This window comes from Podarcis gaigeae (genome assembly GCF_964106915.1).
Source record: "Podarcis gaigeae genome assembly, chromosome: 12".
Lineage (NCBI taxonomy): Eukaryota > Metazoa > Chordata > Lepidosauria > Squamata > Lacertidae > Podarcis > Podarcis gaigeae.
The window spans coordinates 45,264,817-45,285,334 of NC_139688.1; the positions used below are offsets into that span (position 1 = coordinate 45,264,817).

Here is a 20,518-nt window from a genome sequence, read left to right on the forward strand (position 1 = left end):
CAGAGTGCACCCATAGGCTCTATCTCTTTGAAAAATAGGTGGCAGGATGCCTTGAGTCTGATGCCTCTGAAGAAAAGTACAGTGGTACCTCTGGTTACGTACTTAATTCGTTCCAGAGGTCCGTTTTTAACCTGAAACCGCTCTTAACCTGAAGCACCACTTTAGCTAATGGGGCCTCCTGCTGCTGCCTTGCTGCCGATGCACAATTTCTGTTTTCATCCTGGGGCAAAGTTCTTAACCCGAGGTACTACTTCCGGGTTAGCAGAGTCTGTAACCTGAAGCGTATGTAACCTGAGGTACCACTGTAGTATCCAGATTCTACCACCATTGTTGTCACAGTTCTTCTGACTTTAAGGAAATGAAATTCCCTGCCTGCGATCTGGAGTGCGAGGTTGCTCTAAACATCATGGCTGCAATGCTATGAAACACCACTCCCTCGTGCCTGAAAGCAGGTCTTTGCTAACCTGGGTCAATTGGAGCCCAGTTAAGACACAATTCGGGAAAACAAATCAGGTTTTTCATGACTAATGTAAAAGAAATGTGACATCTGACTCAGAGTTCTAGAAACACAGGTAGCTGTCTCTGTGTCTATCAAGCTCTATATTGTCTATCCCAGGGTGCCTCTCATCAGCCTGAGGGATGCTCTTTCCCCACGGAGAACCTTTCCAATGGTGGGGATAATAATAATAATAATAATAATAATAATAATAATAATAATAATTTTTTACACCCCGCCCATCTGGCTGGGTTTCCCCAGTCACTCTGGGCGGCTCCCAACAGAATATAAAAATACGATAAAACAAACATTAAAAACTTCCCTAAACAGGGTTGCCTTCAGATGTCTTCTAAAAGTCAGATAGTTGTTTATTTCCTTGACATCTGATGGGAGGGTGTTCCACAGGGTTGGCGCCACCACCGAGAAGGCCCTCTGCCTGGTTTCCTGTAACCTCACCTCTCACAGTGAGGGAACCGCCAGAAGGCCCTCGGAGCTGGACCTCAGCGTCCGGGTAGAACGATGGGGGTGGAGACGCTCCTTCAGGTCTACTGGGCCGAGGGCCTTTAGGGCTTTAAAGATCAGCACCAACACTCTGAATTGTGCTCGGAAACGCACTGGGAGCCAATGTAGGTTTTTCAGGACCAGTGTTATATGGGCAGGGCAAAATGCAAAAGGGAATGCAGGAACAAGTGCGACTCCCAGCTTTTGTGCAGCAGACTATTTTCTAGGTATGCAGATGTCTTCACTTACACTACCACACTTATCTCTATCCTCCACACAGGCAGGTTAAGGGGCATTATTGCAGTGCAAAGAAGCATCCCTTCCAGGTGTAAAACACTTGAGGATAGATCAGAGCAGGGCTGTTGAAGGGCACAGCCTGGGAATATGGGTGTGGCCTGAGGAAAGCCCTAAGGGCCAGACAGAAAGGGCCGGAGATCCGCATTTATTCTCCTTCCACACCCACCAGGCTTAGGCTCCGCACCCCTGCTCTACACTGGATGGCAGTGGCTTTCCAAGGTTTTCAGGTAGGAAGCATTTTCCAATCTTACCTGGAGTTGCCAGGGATGGAACCTGGGGACTTTTTACATGCAAAGCTCAGGCTCTTACTAAGGAGCTACAGCCCAGCAGACAAACAGTTAGTATCAGTATGTGTTGGATGGTACAAGTTGGAATATTTGTTGAGCTAGGTACTTTGTAGACTTATTTGCAAGGCCTGACATACTAGGAAACACACACACACACACACACACACCAGTGTTGTCAAATATACAACACTGAACAGCATTCATTTTTAATGCAATTATTATGGGTGTATCACACCAATAGCAGCTCTTGCTAGAGAGCTGCCACAGTTAAATCTAGCGATGTTCTACTAAATATTACTCTTCCCTTTTTCTTTTAACGATGTAACTATATGCCTGCCATGCCTGAATTCTTCATGCTTCTGAGCCGGAATAAAGCACAAGAATATGTAATGTTCAATGTGCATCACCATGTAAAATCAGGCAAAAATCAAGACTGTGAAGCAGGCAGGCTACAGAGATGGCCAGCCTTGCATTAACGCCAGTGCTGTACATCTGCTATGCATTTTTAATCTATTTAAATAATGCAGGCTTTTACTCACAGGAAGAAGCTTCCAAAAGCAAATAATGAGAACACCTAATTTAAGGAGGAAAACATCCAAATGAGCATGTCGTGTTTATTTACTTCTTTCAAAAAAGGAAAAATCTGCTCATTCACATCACTGTTAACCTTATTACATCAAAAATGCTGCATGAAGGATTGCTTTGCAGTAGCATTCTAACCATGAGTTTGTGTTTTTTTAAAGATGCAGAAAATGGTTTGTCTCCATCATTCCATTTTCCTGTCAAGTGATTCTTGCTCAACTCTTCCAGTTCCTTGATCCTTTTTGCCAGTGTGGCTTGCAAAATGGCAAAAACATGCACGAGCCTAGTTAGAATGGTAACCGCATCATAGGCGCCGACTCCATGGGGCCTGAGGGGGCCCGAGCCCCCTCAAAAATTTGTTTGGGGGGGCTCCGCCCCCCCAATAATTTAAGAAAATTATTAGTTATATTATGCTTTGTAAAATCACAAAATTATGTTGGTATTTTTTATTTTCCTTGTTTGACGATAGTTACCTTTTAAAATACATTCAGTAATGAGTTAAAACAAATAATTATTACGGTAGTAAAAGAGGCGGCGCAAGTAGTTTTGCTTGGTGCGTGCGACTGGCCCAGCCCCTCTTTCCTTTTCCTCTCTTCTGCTCTCCCGCCGGGCGCCTGAGGGAGAGTTACTTAGCGGTTCTGAGGAGCCGCTGTTGTTTCGGCAGGGGAAAAACTGCCGAGCTCCCTCTCTCTTTCCAGCCTCTCTCTCTCTCTCTCGCTATGGCCAAGGAGGAGAAGAAGCCCTTCAGCCAGTCTATGGCCGAGTGGCGGAGGTTCATCTACAACAGCGGCGAGTTCCTGGCGCGAACGGCCAAGAGCTGGGGTGAGGAGGGCGAGCGAGCGAGCGCGCGCAGGGAAGGGAGGGGAGGGGGCGGCCGGCACGAGGGGCGGTGGGAGGCGAGGCGCGGCGGGCACTTGCCTTGCCCACCACGCATCTCTCTCCTTCTTGGTCTCTCTCCCTCCCTCAGCTGGCGAGGGAGCCACGAGGCGGGCGGCAGCAGCAGCAACGGGCCGGGAGCGGCTCTTAGAAAACTTCCCGGGGCAGGACCCCGGTATGGGCCCCCCCAATATTTTTTATAAGTCAGCGCCCCTGAACTGCATCTCAACCAATCAGATTTATTTCCTCTGCACCAAGTCCCACCTCTCATCTCCCCATTTTTCGGGCTATCTTGTTCATTAGGTAATCTTATCCGAAAGCTTGCCCAAACACCCAGTAGGCACACCCTGCAGCATTTAAACTGAACATGTTTTCCACCAACAGTTGGAAATAATTGCTATTATCACAGCATAATTATGCAGCCATCAGCATGCATAAAGAAAGCAGTGCATTATGCCCAAACTGACAATTTTGTTTAAATAGGACTTAAGGTATGTCAAATTTTCATTAAGGAGTTTGCTTTTGTGAAAATACAGATTGAATAAGGACATGATCCACTGCATTAAATGTGGACTTGTTTAACATTCCAACTCCACCTGTGAGGATATAAAATATATTTGTTTGTTTTAAAGGCCACAAAGAAAACCTACTGATATTGAAGAAGTTGGGGAGGATGGAGCCTGATGCTGCAGCAAGGTGAAGTTCCATCTTTTCGTTTTGCATCTCTGTGTGTTGGCTCATCACTGTGAGCAAGTGGAAATCCTGATGGAAAACCTGGATAAACAAACAAAATCTTAGGAAAGTGTTGAAATTTACATAGGGTAGTGATGGGCAAATCATTTTTCCAAACTCAAGTTTAGTGCTTCACATTTCCACATTAGTTTGCAATTTTTTAAAAGGCAGTCCTCCTTAAAACTCATCAGCATTCCGGTGCAAATTTGTCTCAATATACACATTTTTTCTATGCAACTTTGCCTAATGAACAATTTATCGCAAACGAATTATCCTTAATATGAAGTATTTTTGTTATAATAATAATAATAATTTATTATTTATACTCTGCTCATTGGGCTGGGTTTCCCCAGCCCCTCTGGGCGGTTTCCAACAAAATTTTAAAATACAATGGCCTGTTAAACATTAAAAGCTTCCCTAAACAGGGCTGCCTTCAGATGTCTTCTAAAAGTCTGGTAGCTGTTTTTCTCTTTGACATCTGGTGGGAGGGCGTTCCACAGGGCGGGTGCCACTACCGAGAAGGCCCTCTGCCTGGTTCCCTGTAACTTGGCTTCTTGCAGCGAGGGAACTTCCAGAAGGCCCTTGGCGCTGGACCTCAGTGCCCAGGCAGAACAATGGGGGTGGAGACGCTCCTTCAGATATACTGGACCGAGGCCGTTTAGGGCTTTAAAGGTCACCACCAACACTTTGAATTGTACACAGTTTACTCTAGTAAGTGCATTTTTTTACACAGTGCTTATCCGAAGAACTGCACTGCAAACTTTGGAGAAGAGCAAATTTCAAAGAATGGTTGTGTTTCGGTTCTCATACTGTTTCGGAAAGTGTGAGGTAGGTACGTTTGCCTTTTAATGCAGACCGAATCAAATTTTTCCTGTACCTCTGAGCGATTAAGGGTGATTATGTGGCTAATTTAAAACTGATTAATTTTCTTACACTGATATTCTACTTTTCATCCATCATGGAGCTTGGTTGGGGGAGAGGGAGCTTTCCATTCAAGCAGTAACCCAGGAACGTAGCATGGTGAGGGGCTGCCAGGGCCATTACCCTGGGTCCTTTTTCTGGGGAGTGAGCTGCTCATGCTGCCCCCTCCCCCCGAGCCAGCCTTGTGCTGCTTTGCGAGATGAGGATCATTCCAGTTTTGCAAAGTGGCTCAGGAATGGTGTTTCTCTGTTGGCGTCTGCTGTAGATTGCTGCCACCTGTAACTAGAATTAACACTGTGTCTCTCTATAAAAGCAAACATGGGATTACTGCTTGTTTACTACAGAATCCGCCATGTCACTTGTTCCATGTCTCTGATACACAAAATATGGTATGTAGTTCAATATGCGTGTTATATGTTTTATTTCCTAATTTGTTAAAAAAACCCCTACATTATTATGTTTATCTGTATTATTTAAAGTATGCACGGCTGACGAAGCCCGGCAGGGCAAAATAAGGTATTATTCCGGGAATCCTTGTCTTAAGTTCTTTCGTCTGATACCTACATACAGCAACTATATTTTGCAAAGGCATATGTTAAGATCTTTCGTATATTTCGTCTGGTACCTGCATACAGCAACTGCATACAACAACTATACTTTGCAAAGGCATATGTGGAACATTACAAAGAACAAGTTCATTTTCTGCAAGTACTGCTACTTAAAGTTGTTGCGTCTGACAGTTGTATTCGTAAAGACATACATGGAACACAAAAAAACTTCTATTTGGACATTACGTATATAAGAACTGATTTATTTGTATTTCCTGTTCAAAATATTGGTCTTTAATTGCTTCTACTTAATTTGATAATGTGAAAAGAGGTATGTTTATATGATGTATAAAGAATTCATATAGTTAAACACAGCCAGTTATGCTGTGGGTGTTATTGTTAGTTGGATTTACGTAACTATAGGTTTGATAGTGTTGTGTGTCTGTTGGCATCAGGTCTGGGCTGGCTCGCGGCGGGCTCTGTTTGCCCTCTACACCCTGAGCGCCATCAAAACACGTTTTGCAGTGACCAGACCCCAGACCTGCTTAATTTCAGCAAGGCAGTGGCCTTGTGTTCCTTCAGACAACACTCTGGGTGAAAGCCAATGAAATTTTGTGACTCCTACTTACCAATGGAAAAGCAGGCACTTTTTCATGCCTTAAAACTGCGCAAGGTGGGTACACCTTGTGCCTCTTTTTATGGGGTGGAAAAGAAGGAAACAGGAAGTAATTCAGCTGCACTCCTCATTGTTCCTCTTTATTGCCACATCTAAAATGGGTCTCAGATAAGGAACAGAGATATATGTGTAAAGCAATGGGGGGCGTGGGGGGGGGGCGTGGAAGAATCATCCCATTTGCCTTCTGTTTTGTCTCTCCTTGACAGCCACATGTGCAAATAGCAGCTCTTCCTCCTCTTTTAATGAGATTTCCTGATCTGAGGAGTTCCATAATCTCCCAAATGACAAAAAGGTGCCATCAGAAGATGGAAGGAAATATGAGAAAACAGGAAGTCCTGTTTCTCTCTCTCTCTCTCTCTCTCTCACACACACACACACACATTTTTTAATGTTTTATTTAAGCATATTTACAAACAAACAAACAAACAATAAAGTACACACACCCATTGGACTCCCCTCCACCAGCACTCTTCATCTTTGAGTCATTTAAGTTCTTATTTACATTGCATATTATTTATCACTGTAATTCTTTTATCGTACTATTATGGTATAACATGAAGTCACCTTACAAGCTTAGTCTAAACATATCAGCATGTTATCTTTAGAGCAGTGTTTGTTCATATATTCTTTGAACCATAACCACTGTGCCCTTAATTTCTGGTGTGTTTGATATCTTATTACTGCAGTTAATTTTGCCAGTTCTATAAACTCTGTTAGGGAAGTCCTGTTTCTTCTGACATCCTGTCAAAGTGGACCTGGGAAGACTGGAGGAAAATATATGCATGCTCAAAAAAAATCAAAACAGTAATTTACAAGCCGTTTAAGAAAGCGCCTGGAAAAATAATGTATTTTGTTGCAATTCTGTGAAATTCTAACATGGAAATAAATAAAATATATACATGATGTGACCCAAATGATATTCCTGTTGTCCTATTAATCATAATTAATGCATAAGCCCAATAATGTTATCTTTGGTTCCAGGTTCAGCAGCCCATAAATTTAACATGAGTGGCTCTTTTCACAGAGTGAATCAGGTACTAGTCCTGTCTTCTCTCACCCGCTTTTGTGCTTCTAAATTAGAAAACCCAAATGCCATTCCTTTCAGATACGAAGCAACCGTCAAGGTCACTGTAAAGAGAATAGAGTAATTAACTTTCCAAGCAAGCGCCTGTAGAGAAACAGAGCACTTGGGGAAGTGGGTAAAGAGGCCTAACACTCTTACCTTCAAGAAGCATTTTTTAAAAAAGGAAAAATCAGCCCAGAATGATTAGATAAAAAGCAAGTCCAAAGGCTCCTGTCTAATGAATATGGAAAAACTGCACCTCTTCCTGAAAACATTCTATTTTGGTAGCGAGCCTCAGCAAATTTTTATTCATAGCATCGCTTTCAGTTTGGCGCTTATGGGTTTTGAGGAGATCAGTTAGCATTTACTGGTGTCCAGCGTAGATTATCATGTGAACATAGGAAGCTGCCTTATACAGAATCAGAATATAGATTCGTAGAATTGGAAGGGTCAACTAGTCCAACCCCCTGCCATGCAGGAATATTTTGCCCCATGTGGGGCTCGAACCCACAACTCTGGGATTACAAGTACCATGCTCTACCTGCTGAGCTATCCCAGGTCATTGGTCTGTCCAGCTCAGTTTATATGCACTAGAAGGAGCTCTCCAGGGTTTCAGACAGAGGTCGTTAACAGCCCAACCTGGATATGCCAGAGACTTTCTGTAAGTATAGTAAAGTGCCCTTCCCATCTGAGCTACAGTTCTTCAGAGGCTGTGTGGGTTCTCAGGAAAACCTAGGGCACACCTGCTGGTCAGGTGGGGGTGCAATTGACCCCTTGATATTTCCCTAAGCCAGCCCCAAGTTGTCTCTGGATAGCATACCTCCACTGAGCTCTCTTAGAAGCTTTCACGAACCACCAGGTGCTTTAGGAGAGAGGTGGACAAACAGTTTAAATGAAGAGCCCACTATATAGATGCCAGGGGCAACAAGCAAGTGAACAAATGGGCAGAGAGTGGCATGCAAGCAGGTGGGAGCCATGACAAGGAAGAGAGGCGGCAAGAAGGGAGACTCTGAAGAGAGGCAGCAGGGACCTCTCGGGAGGTTCTGGACTCTCCATCCTTGGAGGTTTTTAAGCAGAAGCTGGATGGTCATCTGTCATGGATGCTTTAGCTGAGATTCCTGCATTGCAAAGCGTTGGGCTAGATGGCCCATTGGGTCCCTTCCAACTCTACAATTCTATGATTCTATGACCAAAGGGTGTTCTGTAGCAGGGTCCTCCGAAACCCAGAGCTGGCATTTGCTCCTGATCTTCCTCCACCTTTGATACCGAGATCCGGGTCAGAAGCCCAAGGCCTGAGGTCAGGATCAGGCAGAGATGGGCTTGGTGAACCATGGCACCAGTGATGGAATGTCTTCCAATGGGAGGCCTCCCTGGAACTGCCACCAATGTCCTTCCCTCAAGCTCTTTTTTGCAGAGCATTTCGGGGAAGGCTGGCTTGATGACCTGCACTGCGCCTTTGAACTTGCTGATCTGATTCCTCCACCATGCTGATTGTGCTGTGGAAGTTCTGCTTAGGATGTGCTAATGTCTCATTGTTTAAGTTGGCTGGCAGTCACCTTGAGCCCCTTGACTGAAGAGGACGTATTTTAATTAAATACTGGGTACCTCTTGCTACTTGATGGTTGCTGTGCTGTCATACAGCAATGGAATAAGGAACCACTGGGCCCCTTCCAACAACAGTGGTACCTCAGGTTACATACGCTTCAGGTTACATACACTTCAGGTTACAGACTCCGCTAGCCCAGAAATAGTACTTTTGGTTAAGAACTTTGCTTCAGGATGAGAACAGAAATCGTGCTCCAGTGGCACGGCGGCAGCAGGAGGGCCCATTAGCTAAAGTGGTACCTCAGGTTAAGAACAGTTTCAGGTTAAGAACGGACCTCCGGAACAAATTAAGTACTTAACCCGAGGTACCACTGTAATGTCTTTGCAGGGCTAGCTGGGAGCAGGATCTGCCACTACTGCTACATTCAAACTACTTACTACGCCAAACTTTTAATAGGCATTACAAGTGTAAGGTAAAGGGACCCCAGACAATCCAGTCGTGGATTAAAGTCCAGTCGCGAGCGACTCTAGGGTCATGCGAGTCATGCAACTCATCTCACTTTAAAGGCCAAGGGAGCTGGCATTTGTCTGCTTCCGCAGACAGTTGTCCCCCCCCCCCCCCAGGTCATGTGGCCAGCATGACTAAGCCGCTTCTGGCGAAACCAGAGCAGTGCATGGAAACGCCATAAAACATCAATATATAAAATTTCAAAATATATACAAATAAACAGTGATGTAAAATATATAATAATGAGGATTTTCATTGGGTTTTCTTCCTGCTAAATAGTGCCATTCACCACTCTAAGAGATACTGTTGACAAAAACTCAGCCACCTTTGCAGTTACTTCCGGGTTAATGTCAGACAGACAGAATCTGATATTTTCATTGTGCTGCGATGTTAGACTACCCAAAAAGGGGAATAGCACGCATTTGCGTAGCTAGTTGTACAATGGACAGTAGAAAATGATATACATGTAAAGTTCTGCACCCCAGGACATCCCGGCGATGAGCTGTTGAACCAAAACTCTCTGATGGCGGAGGCTTGTCTCCTGCAGCCAGTGTCTGGCAGCACCACAGTTACTGAATGTGCTCCCAGAGAGATTGGCCTGGCACCTTCCTGATGCGCCTTTATTTTGGACGCCTTTGAACTTCCCCAGGCTTTTTAAGATCTAGGATGGGAGTTGTAGTCCAACAACAGCTGGAGACTCAAGTTTGGGAAAGCCAGTGGACCTCTGAGCTGCAGAATATAAGCTGAGGAAGATGCACATCTAGTACCAGCTTATTGGTACTTTGGAAGTATCCTGGGGGAGAAAAGTACTCAGTTTTTGTGCTCCAATTAAGGCCAACATTTAATTATTGCCAGACCTACATCATCAAAACTTTCAATGGGTTCATCCTGTACTATACCTGCCTCAAAAGTATCCCCCCCCCTTTCAGTTTACAGTCTCAAACCAGGAATGTATCCATGAACTTAACTACTAGACCCAGTTGGAAGCCAGCAGAATGGAAAGCTGCTAGGAACCCACTCAGAATCACCTACCAAGGATATATGCTCAACTTGGACAGAAGTCAGGATGAAAGTTCTACTCATGGAACCATGCTGGCTCTCAATTGCTTGTCAAACTGTAAACCCAGCTATTACTCTTCTTTCTTCTGCTTGGTTAAGAAGCTATTTGGAGACATAAAAATCCAAGGCACCTTTTCAAAATGTGTAGGTTTATAAAGTAGAAAGAACTAGGTGCATCCACAGAGCACAAGACTATTATTACAAGGTCTATCGTCTATGTCAGAGATGGGGAAACTGTGGTCCTCCAGATGTCACTGGATTACAACACCCATCACCCTTGACCACTGGACATGCTGGCTGGGGCTGATGGGAGTTGGGAGTCCAACAAAATCTAAAAGGCACCGGGTCCTCCATCCCTGATGTGGACAATACTGAGCTAGAAGAGCCAACAGACTGATTCAGTACATGCAGCCTGGTAATGGGTCAGCCTCCTATTGTTCCTATTTTAAGGTTTTATGTATACAACTAAAAATATGTTTTGAGAGTGTGTGTGTTTGTGCATGTGAACGAGAGAGAGAGGGAGAGAGAGACTTATAGGAAGGGACAAATATATAGTACAAGTTCCAGGGAGTTAATATTGGCCATGACTCTCTGCTGGGCACACACACTGAATCCAGAGCTGCTCTTAGCCTCCAGCCCACACTGCATTTGGCAAGAAACGAGCATTCGGCAAGAAAAGGAACACAGTGAAAAACTGCTAAAGTCCAGTTCCGGCTGAAATAATCTATGTTGGCACAGGAATTCTGTGTTCCAGGATTAGATGTTCTCATTCATCCAACCACAACCTACGTAATTAGATCCTATGAGCGGCTAGCATTGCCTCTCAAAATGGGGAGCAGCCCTCCCAGAGGGAACGATCCTACCATTGGAAACCCTGTCCCCATAGCAGGCACCTTTTTTTCTTTAGGGGAACATTGGTACTGCTTCCCTCGCTAAGTGTTAACGCACCAAACTAGACCCGTGAGAATGTCCCTTGGAGACAAGCCCCAAGTCTGTAGGATCTGCACAAAGTGACCGTACATGACTATAGTATTAACCTCTTGGTTCTTTGCAATCCCCAGTTCTCCACTCCAGAGAAAAATTATGCAAACCTTGTCAGAATAGATAGTGGGAGAACCACATCAAATCCCTTGCTCCACAGCACACTTTCTATCCTGCTAAGCCCCTTTAAGTCCATTTCCTTGTTCTGGATTGTGTATTATTATTATTATTATTATTATTATTATTATTATTATTATTTAGATTTATATATCATCCTTCTGTATTTGGACTCCCTTTTGAAAGCCATTCCCAAGATAACTCTCTGGTTCTCTTGTAACCAAGATCTCCAGTGTCCGTTTTATATACGTTTTTAAGCAAAACAATACGAAAGGGCCTTAAAATAAGAAAGTAATAGGCAATGGTCTATTAAAGAATAGCAACGCAGACGGGAGATTTCACTGCCCTGGGTTCATTCGGGCAGGCTTTAAACAGAACCGCTAGCATATTGCTTTCCCTTGGCAGAAGAGAAGCTTGTATCTTTTCCTCTCAGGTTCATTTTTCATTGCTTTTTTGTTTCAGGCTACCCAGTTCCAGTTCCCGTTTCCTCCCCATGGGACTGCGCAGTGCTCCTGAGCTGATTAAAACTCACCTGATTTCTCACATTATGCCTCTGCTAAGCTCCTTCGTTCCCAGCAGTCTGTCCATAGAACTATTATCAGCTGTTATCTGGGAAGTAGCTCATGAATGTCACACTCTCTCTCCTCCCAACTTTCCCCGAGTACACAGGGGCTTTTTTCTTTAATAAGAAAAAAAAGGGAGGGAGTTTTTGCCCTACATTTTATGGTTTGGCTGCAGAAGTGTGGGCTGTCACCTGTTTAGCATGGATCTCTGGCAAGAGAGAGAGAGAGAGATGCAAGCCTGAAGCACAACCAAAGCATAAAGACCGGTTCTTTCAATGGAGTTAATCAGAACATGTTAAAAGTGCTAAGAGTCAATGGAAAGCAAAGCCAGCTCCAGGGTTGGCTTGTACACTGGTAAGAAGAGTGAGGCAGGATTGGACAACAGTACACCTTGAACATCCCACTACTAGGGAGCTCAGCGATACCACCAACACCCCATTGCTTCCCTGCCATGGTTTTGGAGGAGAGGCTATTATTAAGTTTGCCCAGGTGCCTGCCTCTGTGATTCACAGATCATTTGACTAAGGTTAATCACCCTCAGAGTTATAAGGCTGCACAGAAAAGGAGGAGTTTCAGTGAGGAATGGTGTGGAATAACATTGTCACCATGTCTTGGACTGGTTGGATGTAGAGGAATGGTGGGAGGAACCAACTGGGGAAGCCCCAAGGGGAAAAGGCTCAGAGCCCAGAAAGTGGTGGTGGGACAACCATGAGTGGTCAGAGGGAGAAGACCGGAAGGAGGAGGTGTTAGAAGCTGGAGAGATAGCAGGGCTTAGTGAGCAGGGAGAGCCCGCAACTTCTGCAGCCTGCCTCTGTCTGTGCTAGTCATGAAGCGGAAAGTAGCTCAAAGCCTTGCTTTTCCCTGTCCCAGCTTCCAAAACTTCAGCAGAGACAGAGTAACCAATCAGTTTTCTAGGATGGTGAAGGTGAAATTGCCAGAGTGCTGAATTGAATAGCAAGTTATTTGCCTGAGTGATGGCAGAATCATCCGATCCATGCCAATGGCTTGACTGTCTCAAAGGCAGCTATAAACCACTTCAATAAAGGCCTCTATAACAGACTTGGCACCAACAGCGCAGCCTGTGTGCGTTCTTCTAGTCAACATAACTGGCCTGATAAGATTCAGAATCTGCTTTGGTTGGGATGTGTGGATTCAGTCCAGCCAGGAAGAACATTCTGATGGCAAGAGCTGTCCAACAGTGGAACGGATACAGCCCAGGATACAAACTATATCTAGCACAGTGGTACCTTGGTTGTCAAATTTAATCTGTTCAGGGAGTCCATTTGACTCCCGAAATGGTTTGAAAACCAAAGCGTGGCTTCCAATTGGCTGCAGGAGCTTCCTGCACTCAATCGGAAGCCTCGCTGGACATTTGGCTTCCGAAAAACCAGAACACTTACTTCTGGGTTTGTGGCGTTTGGGAGACGACTTGTTTGGGAGCCAAGCCATTCAAGTACCAAGGTACCACTGTATGTGGAAGTAGAGTGTTGAAACTGAGAACTGAATCTCTAGTGGGTTGAATTCCAAGACAGCTGTAAGTAAACAGGGCTGATACTATAGCTCAGTGGTAGAAGAGAAACTACACAAACAATGTTCCAGATTCAACCATGCACATCTCCTGTTAAAAGGCTCAGGCAGAACTGCTGTCAAATTCCCTATAAAAATAGGGGGGACAGATTTGGGGGCTTGCTTCATCAGGTTCTGAACAGAATTCCACTGTTTCTACTCTTGAGAAATACCACCTAGCCACATTATGAATAGTACCATATTGGGGCCATCTTCAAGACGGGCCCACTTTATACGAGAGCAATTTGAACGCTTACCTCCATCCTGTCCTCTAAACCAATCAGTTTCCCCCACTCTGCCCACTTTCTACTGATGGACATACACTTCTGCCCATAAAATTATGCCTGCGGTTGTAGCAGAAGCAACTTCGGCAAGGACCGAGCCGAGGAGTGGTAGGAACATGGCAGATGCTCCATCGATAGCCCTCTTAGTGGGTGGCACCATTATAATAATGATAATAATAATAAACCCTCCAGTTTTGCTTTTGAGTTTTTTATACTTCCGCTTTGATTTAAAAGAGCTGCACACTGAAACACACCAACTGTTATGCATCCGCACCATAGTCTCAAATGCTCCCATTGGGATGTGAACATTCAATTTGTTATCAAACCGCCCTTTTGCTAGCTGCAATGCTGCTGTTAAATGCTGCTGTTTAATTAAGTAGGGAGACAGAAGGGGCTGAGGAAGAGAAAGTGGGGTTAATAACTCTCATCTATGTCCACAACATAGCACAGAATGCATCACACCACAAAGACAGCCACCGACAGTGGTATCGTTTTTTTTCAGGGAAACACAAACGTTGCCTTATGTGAATCAGATCATTGGCCACCTATACCAGTGATATCTACACTCACGGGCAGTGGGTTTCCTGGGTCTCAGGGAGGTGTTTTTCCAAGTCAATGAGTTTTCAATCTGAGTTTTCAGTCAGACTGAGGCTGCATCCACCTGTGTATACCTTTAAAGCACACGTGAACCACATTCTTTCCCTCAAACAATTCTGGGCACTGTAGTTTCCCCTCACAGAGTTACAACTCTCAGCAACTCTTAACAAACTGCAGCACCTAGAATTATTGGAGTAGGGAAATGTGCTTCAAATACGACAGCTCGGATAGCTCAGTGAGTAGAGCCTGATATTGTGGGTTGAAAACCCCGCACTGGGCAAAAGATTACTGCATTGCAGGGGTTTGGACTAGATGACTCTAGGGGTCCCTTCCAAGTCTACAATTCTATGATTCTATGAAATATGCTTTAAAGGTATAGTGTGCATGCAGGGCTGGATTTAGGTTTGATGAGGCCCATAGCTACTGAAGGTAGTGGGGCCCTTTATATGTCCAGCTGTCTTTTGTCAACAACAAAAAGTTGCTGTTTTTGTGTTGAATATATGCCATGCAGCCAGTCCATGCAGAATGTAGGCACCCTATATATAGAAATGAGCAAACCAGTGATATTTTAGGGAGCGGGCTAGCAAGCGGGGCCCATTACTTACATCATAGGAGCCTACACAACACAAAACACTGTTGCTGTACATAGGTTTTATTTTATTTTTTATTTTATACAGTATTTTGGAAAGATAAAAGGTAAAGGGACCCCTAACCATTAGGTCCAGTCGTGGCTGACTCTGGGGTTGCAGCGCTCATCTTGCTTTATTGGCCAAGGGAGCCGGCGTACAGCTTCCGGGTCATGTGGCCAGCATGAGTAAGCCGCTTCTGGCGAACCAGAGCAGCACACGGAAATGCCGTTTACCTTCTTGCCGGAGCGGTACCTATTTATCTACTTGTTCTTTGACGTGTTTTCAAACTGCTAGGTTGGCAGGAGCAGGGACTGAACAATGGGAGCTCACCCCTTCGTGGGGATTTGAACTGCTGACCTTCTGATCGGCAAGTCCTCGGCTTTGTGGTTTAACCTACAGCGCCACCCGCGTCCCTATTTTGGAAATGTACATCCAGGTTTTTTTTCCTTTAAATTTTTTGGGGGTCCCCAAGAGAGTGGGGCCCTAAGCTATAACTAGTTTAGCTTATATGTAAATCGGGCACTGCGTGCATGTAGCCAACATTTGTATGCAGAGCTTTTGCTCTACCACTGAGCCACATCTTTTCCCCCTTCATGTATTTGTGTACCATGAGAATTTAGAAAAACTATTCCAATTTAAAAAGCCCAATGAAAGTGGCTAGAGATTCCACACACTTTTTTAAAAAAAACCTCCTGTCTGAATCACCGTGTTTCGATTTTTTTAAGATTTACATATGAATCAAAGCAAGTCTTAATGTAAAAAGTTCTTTGTGTCAGAGTGATGCTTGCATTTATGGCCACAGACAGCAACACGTTAGAAGAAGCATCGCCACCTATATCAGGGAACCTGCCACTTAAGATAGAAAAAGTGCAACAACAAAAAAATAGTATTAAAAACGTTCAGGTTCTGCAGCAGCTTTTTAATCGATGAAAAGGTTTTTTAATTGATTAATCAGTTAGATTAATTGTTGCATCCCTAAACGTTGCATATATGAGTGACATTTTATAAGCAGCTGTGTGCATCCATTATTGCGGCAGATGATTTATCAGACTGAATGCAGCCATTAATCGTGGCAGAATTACAGGAAATGGTAGTCGTATGTCTTGCTGAAGTTAAATTACGGGAAATGCAAAGATAAATAAAAACAAGCTCATTCCACTTTCTTTTCCAGTCCTGCCCAACCCACCGAGCTCAGATTGTGTTGTGTTGTGGTGTGTGTGTGTGTGTGTGTGTGTGAGAGAGAGAGAGAGAGAGAGAGAGAGAGAGAGAGATGTCAAAGGGGAAATGCAAAGTGTGAGAGTAAACACATGTACAGTGGTACCTCGGGTTACAGGCGCTTCAGGTTACAGGCGCTTCAGGTTACGGACTCCGCTAACCCAGAAAAAGTACCTCGGGTTAAGAACTTTGATTCAGGATGAGAACAGAAATCGTGCGGCGGCAGCGGGAGGCCCCATTAACTAAAGTGGTACCTCAGGTTAAGAACAGTTTCAGGTTACGAACGGACCTCCGGAATGAATTAAGTTCTTAACCCAACACTGTATTGCATGAGCATATGCGCTGTGGCTCCAACCACAAACAGTTACCAGGACCCCTTTGTCCCGTGTGAGGTTACACTAAGGCCAGGAGCACCAATGATGAAAGCTGCAGAGGTGCTGACTCCAGGATCCAACAGCAAATAGCAAGGAGACACTTGAGCAGGACATAGCAACTCCCAGGCTGGATTGCCCCAGGAAACAGGTGTTTGCATGCCTCCCCTTAATTTCCATCAGGAGCATGGGTGCGTGGACGACATGGGTGGTGGAAGTCAGAGCTTTAACTCTTTCCCTTCCAGCCATGATTCCAATGGAAATCTTTTCCTGACACCTAGCACTGCAACTAGAGATTGGGAGTGGGGCGGATTCTAGTTGCTTTCAGTGAGAGATTTCTTTTGTCTCTAATTGCAGTGCAGATGGGGGGCAGGCGGGATTTCCATGAGGATCACAGTTGGAGGGGTGTGTGTTGAATCTCCACTACTCATGCACAGTGTTTCCAATGCAGATGTGTGTGTGCGCACACACATATCCATGATTAAAAATTCAACATTTCTTTACGTGCCTGCAAGTTATGCCATTAATGTAACGCATAGTTAAACCCTCAATGGCTGCAAAGTGAGGCGTGCTGCACACTCACCCCTCTACACCCAAGTTGTTTGCATTTGTTAAATGCCTTGGTGGAGGGGAAGGAAAGAATCGGCAATCACATATATCACCAGCGAGCTATCGAGATCAGTCAGAATAAAATAAACCAGTGCAAACACGCTTTTTAGATCCAGCGAACCCTAGGCTCGTTGTACATTTTGTCGCAGTCATCATGGCGTCAGTTTGTAACTGAAGCAGTGCTGTTTCGCTGCCTGGACGACAGAACACTCTTCCTAAAGTGGCTCCGTGACAGCAGCAACTCTTGCACGTTATTTTGCAGCTTCTTTCCAAGTTTTTTTAAAAACGTGTGCTGTCAAAAAGTCAGGAAGAGACCGGTTGTGGGGGAGTGGAGGCACTTTGCTGCTCAATATGCAGATATTGACCTTAGTTCAGGAAAGCACTTAAATGCATACATTTCCTATACAAGGGAAAGTGAAGTGGGAACAAGTCTTGGAAGAAGCACACCACTGAACTCTGACCAGGCTGAAGAGCAATGGGAAGCAATTATTTCGAGATATGTAACACAGGCTTGCTCCTGTCATACCTTCAAATATATTCTTGTTTCATGTCAGTGAAGCCAAAACAGATGCAACCTCTTTGTTAATAAGAATTTAGCTTCTCTAGTGCACACACACAAACATGTTCACTAGGGCTGGGTGATATCTGGTTTTCAACTTTGTGATATCTCACCAGCTAAACACTGCAATATACTGATATATCGCAATGTCTGAAGGATGGAGGTCTATAGAGGCATTCATGTTTTTCCCCAGATTGCGATTTTTGCAGAACACACAGGCACCCATCATGATTCTCGTTATATTGCCAGATCAAAAATAATGAAACAGATTTCATGATATGGACTTCAAGCCAGTTTTGATATACCACTGAACACTAGCGTTCAGACTTTCTTAGCACCTGTTAACAATGGTTCCTTGGAAAATCCACTTTGCTTAAATACAGGTTGTTGGTTCGTTGCTGCAACTCCCTGCCCAAGCAGACAATCAAAAAGTTCACAGGCAGAATGCATGGTGGTATGATCATTGGTCAGTCAGGAGGAAGGGGTGAGATCACAAGGATGGTATAAGCCAGCCTTCTCCAACCAGCTTGAGGGCATTCCAGAGGCTTCTGGTTGGTCACTGTGGAAGGCAAGATGCTAGACGAGATTGGCTCGATGCAGCAGCAGGGCTTTTATATGCCCCCGCAGATCCTATCAAGCCCAGGCAGCATGGCTAATGGTCAGGAGCATGATGGGAGTTGTAATCTAAAACATCTGGAGGACAACAGGATGGGGTATAAACCATTGTAAGAATGTTTGAAAATGGAACATAGATTCCATGACCACCACACACTCACATTCTGAGCCTTTGACCAAGCCAATTCAGACACATTGACCGGATGGGGGTGTGTGTGTTTGATGGAGAGGTAGACACCAGTCTCCAAACAGTTGCACAAGAAGCTTGCATTGTAGGAAACAATGGTGCCTTGCATCGTCAAAAAGGTCTCTGTGGCAAACTCCCATTCCCCGAAGGAAAGACCACCTAGTAGCAGTAAGAAAGCAGGAAATACCAAGGTTTTGTGCAATTTGATGCTGAGATTGCTGGGGTGGGCAGGAGGAGAGAATGCAGAAAATTCTACTGGGTGCAGAACTGTGCTTTCTCAGAATCCCTTAATTGCTGTTGTCTTTTTTCCCTTTTTTTCTTAAAGGAAGCTTCTGCTCCTTTCATGCTTGAGATGATATGGCTGCTGAACTCACAGGAGAGGTGTCGCTAGATAAAATTTCTAGCCTGAAGGAACGCTTTTGATTTTCCCTTGTCATGTGGGTGGCAGAATAAATGATCCAAAGTAAGATATGCTGTGCACCTTTGCATTAATTCATACAGGTTGCAGAACCCAGCCTTTCTGGGTGCAGAAACAGAATCTCCTGAGCACCAAATGCTGGTTTTTAGCACACCGCCCTGCTCACAAGTAGACGGGGGGGTGGGGGAGAGGAAAGGTGGCGCCAGCACCTATTCAACTTTCCCTTCTTTGTTCTTCCCACGCAGATACAACAGCCAAGCATTCCAACCTCTAACGGATAGTACTGCAAGCAGTTTCCTGAAGGGAATGCTATTTTTTCCTTTGTGTTCAAAACGCCAAAGTATTTTTCGGTACACGACAACCTAGCAGTGCCATAATAGAGGCATAATTAATATCTTCAACAGAAGGAACAAAAGGGGGGAGAGAAAGCAATTTTAAACCCCATTTCTTAAAGGGGAAAAAAAGAGAAAGGGTTGGACTGAAGAGAGAGCAATGAATGGGATGGATGCCAGGGCAGCACAACCTGTTTATAGGTGTGGCTAATGCCAAGGATGGTTCCCTATGGATAGTCACCTGTGCGTAACCCACATGCATTTTAGAATCAGTCATCGACCCTAACACCAGCAGCCAGGTAAAGAATTTGTTGTTGTACATACTATATGGATATCTACAAGCTGTCATTTAATACGGACAAGACTGGGAAGTCAAGCATCCAGTCCCTGAGAAGAAAAAGACAGAAGAGCTTAGTGTGAATGCAAAACCTCTAGCTAGTTGACTTAAAAAGAAGAAGACAGAGAGCCGATTTAAAGCAAACAGTGCCATTTTTTACCCTGCGGCTATCTAGCTTTTTGTTGCTGCAACTCTCCCCACAGCAAATATTCATATTGTTTGACCCAGAAAGGCAAACAAAGCGAGAGAGTGTTCGTGCACCTGCAAATTGCAAAGGAACTGGTGGGAATACCTTTTAGATACTGCTTGAGGAGGGGCATGAGAATACGGACGACCCCGAATGGAAGCCAAGAGGCTATATTGCAGCAATTGCCAGCAAAATGACTTTTGTTTTGTGGGGAGGGGCAGACAATATGGCCCAGGGGCCACCATATGTCCTCTTGTATCTGCTGTTGAAATGTTGCTTCTATGCAAGTACAACTTGCCTTGCAGTGTTTCCCAAACTTGGGTCTCCAGCTGTTTTTGGACTACAACTCCCATCATCCCTAGCTAGCAGGACCAGTGGTCAGGGATGATGGGAATTGTAGTCCAAAAACAGTGGGAGACCCAAGTCTGAGAGACACTGTTGCCATATTTCTCAAACTACAATTCCCATCATCCCTAGCTAGCAGGACCAGTGGTCAGGGGTGATGGGAGCTGTAGTCCAACAACAGCTGGGGATCCAAGGTAGAGTCACAGGCCTTGGTTGTTAAGTCTGGCCTTTGCTCATGGGGAAGAGTATTATAAGAACTTGCATAGGGGCTGCTCAAAGGAGCAAACAGTCTTTCCCCAGTTCTGCAAACCCTGCCAGGCTATGGCAGGGATGGAGAACCTGTGGTCTGAAGACACACGAAACAGGAGGGGTTGGGAGCCTGTGGCCCTCCAAAGGTTGCTAGACTTCATCTCCCATCGTCCACAAGCAGCATGGCCAGGGAGAATGGCAGTTGTAGTCAGGTTCCTCACCCTTGCCTCGATGGGATGGGGAGCTGATTCAGGGACTTGATAGGC

General features: G+C 44.8%; 1 long non-coding RNA gene across 8 annotated transcripts in view; it reads right to left on the reverse strand.

Annotated features, from left to right (window-relative positions):
- The window catches only part of LOC310828447, a 100,970-nt gene that overhangs the window by 47,460 nt on the left and 32,992 nt on the right, over positions 1-20,518 (reverse strand). For 6 of the 8 annotated variants that reach the window (XR_014556871.1, XR_014556872.1, XR_014556873.1 and 3 more), the window contains exon 3: positions 3,690-3,813. This is a non-coding gene — a long non-coding RNA (uncharacterized lncRNA). Of the gene's footprint in view, positions 1-2,208; positions 2,418-3,689; positions 3,814-10,064; positions 10,190-20,518 lie in introns of those variants that run through there. The other 2 variants (XR_014556875.1, XR_014556878.1) reach the window with 2 other exon arrangements.